We start from the raw sequence: 13,024 nt of genomic DNA on the forward strand, positions 1-13,024 counted from the left end.
GAATATTGGAGCTAAAATTTGGTGCCATGCTTTTGGGAAAATTCGGCCGAATCCAAAGGGTGAATTTTTGGGTTCTTGTTTGACTTGTTAAAAGTGTTTTAATGTGTTCTTTGGAACCCCTAAGTACCCTAGTTTGGTTAGATGTTATTTCCCTTAAGTAAGAATGGTTTTGGAATGTTTTTGGGTGAAAAAGGTTCATGGAAAAATTTGGGTTTTTCATGGATGTTCTTCATTGTTCTTGCTGTTCTTGCCAAGAACAAAATGGTTTGGTGTTTTGATTCAAAGTTTTGAATTATTTCATAAAGTTTATGTGATATGTTTTTCAAATGATTTATCATGTATTTAAAGTGTTAAATATTTGATTAAATGGCAATAGAAAAATCTATCATCAAAACTTATATTATTTTTATGAAAGGTGATAGAAATAATGGTGATAAGAAGTTCTTATCTTACACCACTTGATTGTTTTTGACAAAACTCACAAATCAACACACACACCAATCTTATCCCTCCCCAAAACCAGCCACTCCCTCAAAGGGAGTACTTTTGGGGCTTTTATGCAATTACATAAAGTTTTGATACTTTTGTGTATTTGCACTTTGGCCCAAAAGTTTACGTTTTTACGTTTAGGTCCAAAAACGCTAAAGGACAAATTGTTTTGTTCCTTTAATGAAGTTTTTGCATTATTAAAAGTTTGGGTTCTAGTTGTATTTACATGAAGTAGTGACTTTTGTGTATTGTACAAAGTGACCCCAAAAGTTTTTTGTTATTGCAATATGGCCCAAAAGTTGAGGTTAATTGCATGATGGCCCAAATAGGATGAGAACAAAATTGTTTTGTCTCTTTAAATGAGAATTGGATTTTCATTTTGTTTAGCTCCATTTAAATCAATTTTATGGATACAAAAACCAATTGAAAATGTTGCATTCATTTAATTAGTTAAAGTGTTAATTAATTAGAGGGTGATTATGAACCTAAGCCTAATATAATTGAGCTATGTGAAAGGTGTTTCAAATTTGTTTGAACCATGGGAATGTGTAGATTAAATTTTGGTTGTAATTTGATTTGATCAAATGTTGTAAAAGGGCTTAAGCTCTTCTTTACTTTAAAGTAATTTGTTAAATGCAAATGTTGTAATGAGCATAAGCTCACCTTTACTTTGAAGTACTTCTTTCTTGCTTTATATGATATGCATGAAAATGAAGTAGTTGGGTCCAACGCCCATAAGACAACACGCCTTAATGTGATTAAACGCGTAACTAAAATCAATCACCATTCCTAGACCGAGATTCAACACAAGGCTCGTGTTGAATCTAAACAAAGGTTCATAATCATCCTTAGGCCCTAAGGCAACTATATATAGTCCATCAAATGAATGCAAAGTTTATGTTAGTAGTATCATATACTCTTGCTTTAAAAATCGTTTTAAAAGCTTAGTGGGAGTATTATGTACAACTAAAACAATGAGATGGACCAATAGTTGTAATAGGACCAAAATAGTTTTAATAGAGATTAAAATGTATGTTTATATGTGATGAGACCTAAAACCCTCAACCAAACCAATATTAAGTTGATAAACGGAGAGTGCTTTGAACACTCTTTCGTGGCCTTCCACCGTGGTAGGCTCCGATCGTTTGTGACTCGTACACCGGCTTCACCCTATAATGGGGGAGTACAAAGTGCGTGCTTACACTCAGGAGGAGTTCTATATACATACATGATGAAGTGAGGTAGGCAACGAGTTTAGCCAATATGATATAATTCTGAGGCTATGCTTGAACCCCTACACGAACTAGGCATGGTGGGAATGACTTAACTAAGTACAATGACGCCAACATGATATAATTCTGAGGCATCATTTTCTAGAGGCCAAACTAGATGGGTACTTGCAAGAGGTTGTTGCAAATGAGTAAGCGTACTCTCTCATTATTATTAACGCTAGCCAACATGATATAATTCTGAGGTGGGCTTGGTAGTAGTGAGTCTCCCATAACCTACTAAGAGTTTCATCCAAAACTCTTGAATTCCAATGAGGGATATGGAATTTGCCAAAAATAGTGGGTGGTGCTATTTTGATTTAAAGACCCGAATCAAATGGCTTAAAATCAATCAATCTATATTCGTTATGTATTTGATTACCAATATATTTGCAAACGCTATCCAACACTTGACAAAGCCGAATGTTTAGTTTACGGACTTGGTACTACAAAACCATAGATTGTCTTTAATGGCTTGTAAAAGTACCAAAGTAGTCTCATCCTCACAATCTTACTATTGATAATGTATCATTAGAAGAATATGTTAGAAAAGGTCTATCATAAAGAGGACAACACTTTTAATGTCATAATTCTTCAATTACAATTTGTTGTATGAAGAAATAGGAGTTGCTTTGAACAACTCTTAGTCAATGCAAACACTAGTGCTTATTTCTTTGTTAAATGAACAAAGAACTTGAGAAGAAAGCACAAAGGCATGAACACTTTATGTGCCATGTTTCTTCACTTACAAATTGTTGTATGAAGAAATGAGAGTTGCCTTGTACAACTCTTGAAGGTTTGTAATTATGTTTAGAACATAATGGTTGGTTGACAAAAATAGTCCATTAACATGGACTTATGATGATTTTGAATCATTGAATGTTGAAGTGATAAACCACTTAACGAGACGGAAACTAGGCAAGGACTTCACCTTTGTTTCCCTATCCTAATCGTTCACTAAGTTTATTATAAACTATGTAGTGAAAAATAACCACATGCTCTCCAAAATGTTTGATGTGTATAACACAATTGAAAAAGGTTTCAAGAGAGATAGTGGGAGTTTAGGGACCATGACTAATGTAGTCAAAGGTGAAAGTCAAATAAAGAAGATAAATAACTCCAAGGGAACAAACTTTCTTTATGAAAGGATGGACATTGGAAGGGGTATTTGCAAGAAATGTCTTGCAAGTGTCAAGAACACACCTTTCGAAGGTGTTGTAAAATGTTCTTGAATAGTTCAAAACAGTTGGTTCTTCTACTTGAATGCATGATTCCGTATTAGTAACAAAGTTTTACAATCGTTGTAAAAGTGTGACTAATAAGAAGTAGAAGATATATGAGAGAAGAGAAGGTGCTTCACATTCGGAAACGTGAATCAAATGTAGATCTCTGCGAAAGCAGATGGTACTTACTTCCTCATATGAACTACCAAAGAAATTGGAAAAACATAGATTGTCTTTGTATTCCAATTTTAAGGAACTAAATTCCGTCACTATGTGAAATGGATAAATGTTTTGTTTGACAAAACAAAGTTCTTTATTAATCAATGATTGGATTATGGTAATCTAATTAATTATCTCTATAGTAGAGATAATATGGTAGTGTTAACTGTTTAGAAAATAATGATGCTTAAAAACCCAAAAGGTTGCAAGGTAGTGACTAATCCCAACTAAAGTTGTGATACCTCTAAAACATAAATTACGAGTTGGTCATAAATGGACGCTTTGGATCGTTAGATCCGGATCCAATACCTTCTTGTTAAAATTGTATAGAGGCAAAATGTTCGAATCTTTATTCTTTTGGAAAGAAGAAAGAATCACAAAGTTGTTGAGGTTAATTTACTTAGATGTTAGTGGCACTTGTCCACAAACATAATACTACTCATGTTGGATAACATTCACCGAAGATCACTCTCGGTTGGACTATAGTTTATTTTGAATAAACACAAGTCCGAATACTTTGCAAAATGTTTCAAAGAATTCAAGAAATGTAAGTTGATGAGTAAGACATCTAAAGTATTTACCTCTTTAGATTTGATCCAAGGAAAGGTAACACTTTAGATGAGTTTCCTTGAAAGATATCAAGGAAAATAGCATCATAAGATAATGTATTTCTCCATTAGGAGAAGAACGAACTTGAATAAGATTTAGTTCGTTAGATGTTATCTATTACCCATATATAGGATATATACTTCTAAAAACAATATGATTGTCAATGAGAAGATCTTCCAATATTTTCATGACTCCATAAGATGTAGTTGGAAAGAAAGACAAATCTTAAGCATGTTAAAGATTTGGGGTTGTGTGCTAACAAGCAATATTTGTTTGATAATAATCTTGTAGGATATCCTTAAAATAACTTTTGGATATCGCTTCTATAAACCAACTAACAAATGTTGTTTTGTTGGATAGTTCATTGTAATTCTACAATGTGATTTGCCTAAAAGCAAATGAACGAGAGATAGAACTCAAAGAATGGGTTCTTTGAGAGACAAGAAAGTAATCAACAAATATAACAACCTAGTTCCTATACCACAAGCTCCAAGGTAGTCGATAAGGATTTATAAACCGTCTCAGTTGAATGGTTTTGAACTTTATGACTATGTCATAGAGTTGCACCTCTTAATTCGAAAGAAATAAGAATGAAAATCCTTATGACTACATTGAGTGCATATACGATATATACTCAAGGAAATGGTAAAGTACCATTTGACTCGAAATAATGAAACCTTCATAGCTAATTGGTAGCTTAAGGTGACTACAATCAAAGAGAATGGTTGACTTTAAAGGAACCATTTTTGACGTAGTCTTAGTTTCAATTAATTCGAAGATTGTTAGCTACAACTAAATGGTGATTCAATGTTTTGACATAATATGGGTTTCCGAAACCATTATTAAGATAGTCTTGATAATATATGTCTAAAACTATGAATCACAAGACATGTAAGTTGTAGAGATCCATCCATCATGGATCTTAGCAAGTTAGTGGGAGCTATTTGCATTTTATGAGAAAAAGGATCAAATCGTTTGATTCCTCATAAAGATGTAAATGAATCTTTTGTTTACTAGTTTTACAAAAGATTAGTGGGAGTTAATCATGTTCCTAAAAATTTAAATATATATGATATATTAATTTTGGAAATGAAAAGAATACTTCTTCGTTAAAGTTATGACTTTAATACATTATATGAAGATAGAATGTATATGGGAGATATAGTCTATATACATGGGATGGAAATCTATAATGATATATTTCATGATATAATTGGATTATATCAATGCCTAATAATAGACAATGGATGCTAGGAAGTTTCTCATATGATGATAAACTTCAATAAGAAGGACGATTCTAGTAAGACTAGCAAGTTGCCCTTCTCAAAGGGAATGTACCCCTTTGACTCCCAAAGAAATAATGCGTAAATTGAATCCTTTATGCATATGCAGAAAGGTGATTTATGTATTTCATATTGTATGAAAAACATTGATATGAGTTGTACCTAGAACGGTACAAGACGATATCAATGCAAGCCCAGGATCAGAACCATGGCAACTGTCAAGTGAGTCCTTAAGTATTTAAGAAATACTAAAGGATAAATTCCTCAAAGATCGAGGAAGAATTAGAGTAACGTAATGGAAGCGTAAATGTATTAGATTATGAATCTAATCCATCATTGGATGTTTCTTCATTACGAATGAAGAGATAAACGAATATCTCTTTATTATGACTAAAGAGATATTTGGATGGAAACATTAAAGTAATGACTTTAGTGTGTTCCATTATGAATGCAAGATATATTGCCATATAGAAGTTTACAACAATGTTGTTTGGATGGGAAAGTTCATTTATGAACTCTCTATTCGGTTCCAACCAGAAAGTGTTTGACACTAATGGGGCGATAGCTCAAGCCTGGGAATCAAGGTCTCATCAAGATCCGAACTCAAATGAGAGACTGAACCACATGATTGAGAATCATGTATAATGGTGACGTCGTTATTCTCAAGGTTGCTTCTATGGATAACATATAGATATCCACTGTCTAGGCCTACTATTCAGCCATTTATGAAATGACTACAGAATAGGTATCATCAAGATGACCAAGCTGATTGGCTCTAGTGCAAGTGGGAGATTGTTGGAAATGTGCCCTAAAGCCAATTATGTGATGATACTTTACGGACATTTCACATGTTAAACTAATCTAGTTTTACATATAAAGGGCAAAGATTATTGTTTAAGCCGTCTCATATAAATGTTATATTCTTAAACGATAAAGTCCAAGGAATATGTGATTGGGAGAATGTAATCTAATGAAGTTAGATTCATGAGACCATTCTTTCGTAGACACATCCTAAACGTTCCTGATCATAGGATTGCCAATTGGGCGTTGACAGTCCGTGAAGATCAGTACGTACTATGTCTTCTCTCAGGGAGAGTGATTAGTCTCGAGTCATTGGTGTGTGTGACATCAAGACAAGTACGGTAGGTGCTCAATAGAGAATGAGTTCACTGAACGCGATCAACGAAGAGTTCTCATATTCCATGTCACATGAGAACTCATGGTTGGGATAATGCAAAGTAGTCCTTTGACCTGAGGCATCATAGTTGTCTTGTGGTTAAGACCTTGATGTTTGATTATGTCAAAGTCATCCCACCAGGAGGGTGTCCACGGCATCGTTGGGGTCAAGCCGCTTAGCTATGGAGAGAAGTGAATGCGCAACAAGGGATCTCTAACCTTCAAACCGTTTGAGGGAGAATACTCTCTGATATGATTTGAATCTCTGGCCAGAGTATGAATGAGATTAGGGAATGCGTTCCGAATCACATTCAAGGTAATCATATAAGCACAAGACACACATTGGATAGTAGACATGAGAAAATAAACTATCAAACCAAACAATGTGGTCAAGAGTATTAGATTAGAGAAGGACCGTATTGCATTTGTAATCTCGAACTGAATAGGTTCTCTAACCTCTTCTGATTAGCTTGGGTAACCATGATATGCTGCTAGGTGTCACTCATGGTTTGTGGAAGCCCTAGACGTGTATAATCACTAAAGGGAGAATTGAAAATAGTTTCAATTCACAATCGATGTAAAATGGTTTTAATCGCCCACTGCCTCGCTAAAAGGAACCTAATGGATCGCACACCGTGAAAGGTGGAGATTGGAGATTAAACGGAAATGAGTAAGAATGATTAAATGGTTTAATCATTTAATTACGGCAAGGATTAATTAATATGTTAATTAATCAAACGAATAAGTTCGTTAAAGACTTCGGGATAGTTTTGGACCTTAAGGCCCAATGGGCTTCGAACGTCAAGCCCATTAACTTAAGTTGTATGACAATTTAATGAATAAAGATTCATTAAAGCCCAAAAGCCCAAATCCCTTAGAATGGCCGGCCATATGTAGATGAATTAGGGTTTTGGTTGTTTAGGTCACTTAAAGAAGTGACTATATAAATGACTTTATATCCAAATATTCATTAAGTGATAAATGGGTTTATTTTGGGGGAAAATTGGTGAGAATTGTCTCTCCATTTTCTCTCTAAAGAGGCCAACACCTTGGAGGGTACATCTAGCAATCCTACTACTCCAAGGTCACTCATTTCTTCTACAATCGAACCTTGGTGTCGAGAATTAGAGGTTCTCAATTTTGGGAACTTGGAGAACCTATTCTTCCATCCAAATCCATGGATCTAAGAAGCAAGGAATGAAGGCCCTATCTCTTTGGGTGATTAGCCTTTGCTTATGCAAAGAGGAATCTACAAAGGTATTAATTTCAACTCACTTTGTTTTGAGTTGATTATTGGTTCACCAATCTACTAGGCTTTGAATTTCTTGGTTAATGTTTTGTATTTGAGTGCATGTAAGCATGATTCCGCCTTTTAATTGTTAATTGCATGCTATATGATGTTGCTCAAATGAACATGTTTTCACAAAATAATTCCTTCACTGCCAACTTGGAGCGTTCTAGGTGTTTTCTTTCTTTGGATTTTAATTTCTAAATTTATGTATCATTGCTTTGCGAGTATGAGGAACTAAACCCCCCCTGGCTAGGAGGGGATTCAAAACCATGTTTATGCTTGCTATATGATTTGATTACTTCCAGTTGCGTTTCATAAGTTGTGAATTTAATTTGCTTATCTATAAGAATTAAAACTGATTTGTGTATGTTGGTTGAGAATGCACGCTTAATTTCATGCATAAGTTTGATGCTAGGATATAAGGGGGTTTCACCTAATCGTTATGAACTTATATTCACAAGTAGTAAAGGTTGTTGATCACAATCGTGTTAAGTAAATTCTTGGCATAAGTATCATGCACTTTCATAGTTACGAGTGCCTTGCCAATGATCATGATTTCCATAGAACGTAATGATCTTTGATTGCTTATCTATTATGCGTTTTCATGTAGGTAACTTTTAAGGAATAATTTGATTGCGATGCGCTATTTGTTGGAAGTATGCCCACAAAGCCACTCATTTGATGTAATAGCTTTTTGGAATACTTAATGTATTAAACTTTTATATGTTTAATGAAGGGCAAAGCTTATTGTTGATCACTATTTATTGTATCATGTGTTTAAGTAATAAGGGAATCCAAGGGATGTATTTGATCTAAGAGACAAGTGATCTAAGTGAGTTAGATTATCGAGACCATTCTCTTATGTTCATTCCTAAAACGTTCCTAGCCATAGGATTGCCAATTGGGTATTGACAATCCGCTAAGGTTAGTATGTGTTATGTCGACTCAAGCTTGAGTATGACTAGTCTCAAGTCATTTGGTGTTGGACACTAAGACAAACACATAGGTGCTCGAAAGAGTAATCGAGTACACTGAACAACGATCGAAAGAGAGTTCGAACATACATGTCATGTAAGAACTCGAAAGTTGCAATATGCAAAGTAGTCCATTGACCTGAGGCATCATAGATGTCTAATGGTTAGGTCCTTGATCTTTGATCATGTCAACGGCATTCCATCGGAGTGTCCACGGCATTGTTGGGGTCAAGCTATCTAGTTATGTAGGCATATGAATGCACAACAAGGGATCTCTAACCTTCCATGGTGGAAGGAGAATACTCTAAGATATGATTCGTAAGTCTTTGGCCAAAGCAAATGAATATGACTTAGGAAGTTTGTTCCAAATCATATTCAAGGGAATCATATAGAAAAGTATCACATTGGATAGTAGACATGAAACAAACTATCATTCAAACAATGTGATTAAGAGTATTGTATTAGAGAAGGACCGTATTGCATTGTAGTTGTAACTGGATAGGCTCTCCAACCAATTCTACTTAGCTTGGGTAACCATGACATACTGCTAGGTGTCACTCATGGTTTGTGGAAGCCCTAATGACTAGCAAACACTAATCATAAAGGGAGAATTGAAATGTGGTTTCAATTCACAATCGATCGTTAAGAGTAACAATCGCCCACTACCTCGCTAATTGGAACCTAATGGATCGTACACCGAGTAAGGGCGATAGTGAAGAAATTAAATGAAATGGATATGCAATTAAATGGTTTAATAGAAGAATGGTCAAGATTAATTAATTAGTTAATTAATTATACGAAAGGTTCGTATTGGGCTTTTAAGTTGGTTTTGGGTTTCGGGGCCCAAAAGTGTTTTGGTCCATAAGGCCCATTATGTTTAAGTTGTATGACAACTAAAACAAAATGGGCAATAAGCCCAATCACAACATATAGGCTGGCCATGGTGAGGAGATGGTGAAAGTTTGCTTAATTGCAAGTTTGCCACTCACCAAAGAAAAGTGTTATAAAAGCAACTTTATAGCTATTTTCTCATTAGGGTTTTCTTTGAGGCAAAGATGTGAAACATTTTCTCTCTTTCTCTCTACAAAGAGGCCGGCCACTTAGAGAGATTAATCTAGCAATCTTTTCTTCTCTAAGTCATCCATTTCATCTTCACACTTAACCCTTGGTGTGGAGACTTAGAGACACCAAACCTTTGGTGTTTTGGAGATCCTTTCCTTACATCCTCAAGGACAAAAGGAGCACAAAAGGAGAAAGGAAATCAGAAGCAATATCCAAGGAGCTTGGAGGTGACTTGAAGGCCCTCCACTTGGGTGAATCCCTTGTGTAAACAAGGATGAGCTTCAAGGGTAAAGAAACTCTAAATCTTAACTTCTCTTTAATGTTGTTAAAGAGTTTATTGGTTCGCCATATACTAGGCTTTGAAAGTCATGGGTTTTATGAATTGTTTTTGAATGCATGCCTACTTTAAAGTGTTAATAGTTTGCATATGTATTCAAATGTTCTTACATGTTCTTAGCTAGGACAAAATTTTTCCTTCACTATTTCCATTCAATTCAATGACTAAAGGGAAATCTGAAAGTTAATTTAAGCGTACCTAATTAACTTGGGGTGTTGGGAATTCATGGTTTATTGAGAAGCAATTGGAAATCGTTTTGTATGCAAGTATGACATGTGTGGAGAAGAACCCCTTAGCTAGCTTTCCATCCATTCACTTTTATCAAATTCGTTTTAGAATCTGTTCAATTTACAAGTTTTGTTTTTGTTTTCAATTTTCGTCAAAACCAATTCCCCATTTATTTTAAAGTGTTAGATTAGTTAGAAATCAATTTAGTTTGTGTTTTTAAGTGTCTTGAGTCAAGTTATAACCTATTTTCGTCCAAATTGTGTTTTGTGTTCAAAACTGCCCAGAAAGTGTTTTTAAGGCAGTTTTGAGTGTTTCTGGGCTGTTTTGAGTCTTTTGGTTTGTTTTAGTGTTTTAGAGTTTAGTTTTGCATTCTTTGAGTTTAGTTTAGTGTTTTAAACTTTGTTTTTACGTTTTGAGTCAATTTTCAAGTGATTTAGCAATCCCTCCTAATCCCCGGCCTAGAACGATCCCTACTTACATACTTTGCTACAATTGATAAAAAGAGGGTTTAATTTGTGTGCTTATATATTTCACATCAACAAATGCTGAAAATGAGCTTGTGTCTACTCGAATCCAAACAGGTTATCGATTATAGGAAGCTCAATGCCACCACTAGGAAGGATCACTTCCCTTTGCCATTCATTGATCAAATGCTTGAAAGGTTAGCGGGTTATGCTTTCTATTGTTTTCTTGATGGTTATTCTGGTTATAATCAAATTGTCATAGCACCCGATGACCAAGAAAAAACCACTTTCACATGTCCTTTTGGCACATTTGCATATCGTTGCATGCCATTTGGTTTATGTAATACACCTGCCACATTTCAAAGATGCATGATGAGCATATTTTCTGATTATGTTGAGAAAATTATTGAAGTTTTCATGGATGATTTCAGCGTTTTTGGTGATTCCTTTGATGGTTGTTTGCATAATCTCAGTTTGATCTTAAAACGATGTGTTGAAACTAACCTTGTTCTCAATTGGGAAAAATGTCACCTCATGGTTAAACAAGGCATAGTTTTAGGTCATATATCTCTAAAAACTGTATTAAGGTTGATAAGTCAAAGATAGATCTTGTACGTCAGTTACCGTCTCCTACTTCGGTTAGAGAGGTTCGTTCTTTTCTTGGACATGCAGGTTTCTATCGTAGGTTCATCAAAGATTTCTCAAAAGTTGCCCAACCTCTTTGCCGACTCCTACAACAAGATGTGGCGTTTGACTTCAATAGGGAGTGCACGGCATCATTCAACCAACTCAAGGAGTTGTTGACCACGGCTCCAATTATAGTCCCACCTGATTGGAGCCTTCCTTTCGAGCTCATGTGTGATGCATCCGACTATGCTTTAGGGGCTGTTTTAGGACAAAGGAAAGACAAGAGGCCGCACGTCATCTACTATGCCTCACGGACATTGAATGATGCCCAATTAAACTATTCCACTACGGAAAGAGAACTTATTGCCATTGTCTTTGCTTTAGATAAATTTAGATCATATTTAATTGGTACTAAAGTAATTGTTTTCACTGATCATGCAGCTTTGAAATATTTGCTCACCAAAAAGGAGGCCAAGCCACGACTAATTCGATGGATGTTGCTTCTTTAAGAGTTCGATATTGAGATTCGAGACAAAAAGGGAAGTGAAAACGTGGTGGCTGACCACCTAAGCTGAATGGTGCATAATGAGGAGTCTCTACCCATTGCTGAAACATTTCCTGATGAACAATTGTTGTCCATTAAGGTAAGTGAGCCTTGGTATGCTGATTTGGTTAATTTTTTGGTGTCTAAATGTATTCCAAGCACTCTCACTAGACACCAACGGGATAAGCTTAGAAATGATGCACGGCTTTATGTACGGGACAAGCTCAGATTGTTCGTCGATATGTGCATGATTCTAAGTTTCATTCCATTTTAAGCATTTGAAATACATATGCATGTGGTGGTCACTTTGGCACACAAATAACAGCACTTAAGGTGTTACAATGTGGGTTCTATGTTGGAAATATGCCCTGAAAGTCAATCTTTGGAAGAAACCATTCAGGACAATTGAATCGATGTATGGATGACTCTTATACATCAAATGGCAAAGATACTAATTAGGACTATCTCTATAAACGATATATGTCCTAAATAGTGTATCCATGGACAATGGATCGATTGAAGAAGTAATCTAATGATGTTAGACTACAGAGACCTTCTTCACATAACCAAATGTCCAAAAAGGTTCCTGGTCATTGGATTGTCGGAGGGATACTGACAATGCGAAGACCGGTACATACTGTGTCCGCTTCAATTGGAAGGATGGAAAGTCTCATCCCATTCGTGTTGTGACACTAAGGCAAGTATGTAGGTGCTCATTAAGGGAATGAGTTCACTGAACACAATCGAACGAGAGTACTTGCATAAAGGTCTACTCACATGTCAAGCAAGTAACTCTAATGGTTGGAATAATATAAGTAGTCCTTTGACCTGAGGCATCGTCGTTGTCTTGTGGTTAAGTACTTGATCTTTGATTATGTCAAAAGTCACTCTATCAGAATGTCAACGGCATAGTTGGGGTTAAGCCACTTAGTCATGAAGGCAAGTGTATGCGCAACAAGGAATCTCTAATCCTCGATAAGAGAGGAAGAATACTCTAAGATATGATTCGGGAATCTTCGGCCGAAGTATCGAGCGTAATAAAGGAAAGTGTTCCTATACGACTCAATTGAATCATATAAGAAGGAATAATCACATTCGAGGTTTGACATAATATATCCATACCCTAGTAATGTGATTGAGAGTATTGTTTTAGAGAAGGATTAAATTACATTGTAATTCCAACTGAATAGGTTATCCGAATAAACTTCTACATTAGCTTGGGTAGCTATG

This window comes from Malus sylvestris, chromosome 13, assembly GCF_916048215.2.
Source record: "Malus sylvestris chromosome 13, drMalSylv7.2, whole genome shotgun sequence".
Classification (NCBI taxonomy): domain Eukaryota; kingdom Viridiplantae; phylum Streptophyta; class Magnoliopsida; order Rosales; family Rosaceae; genus Malus; species Malus sylvestris.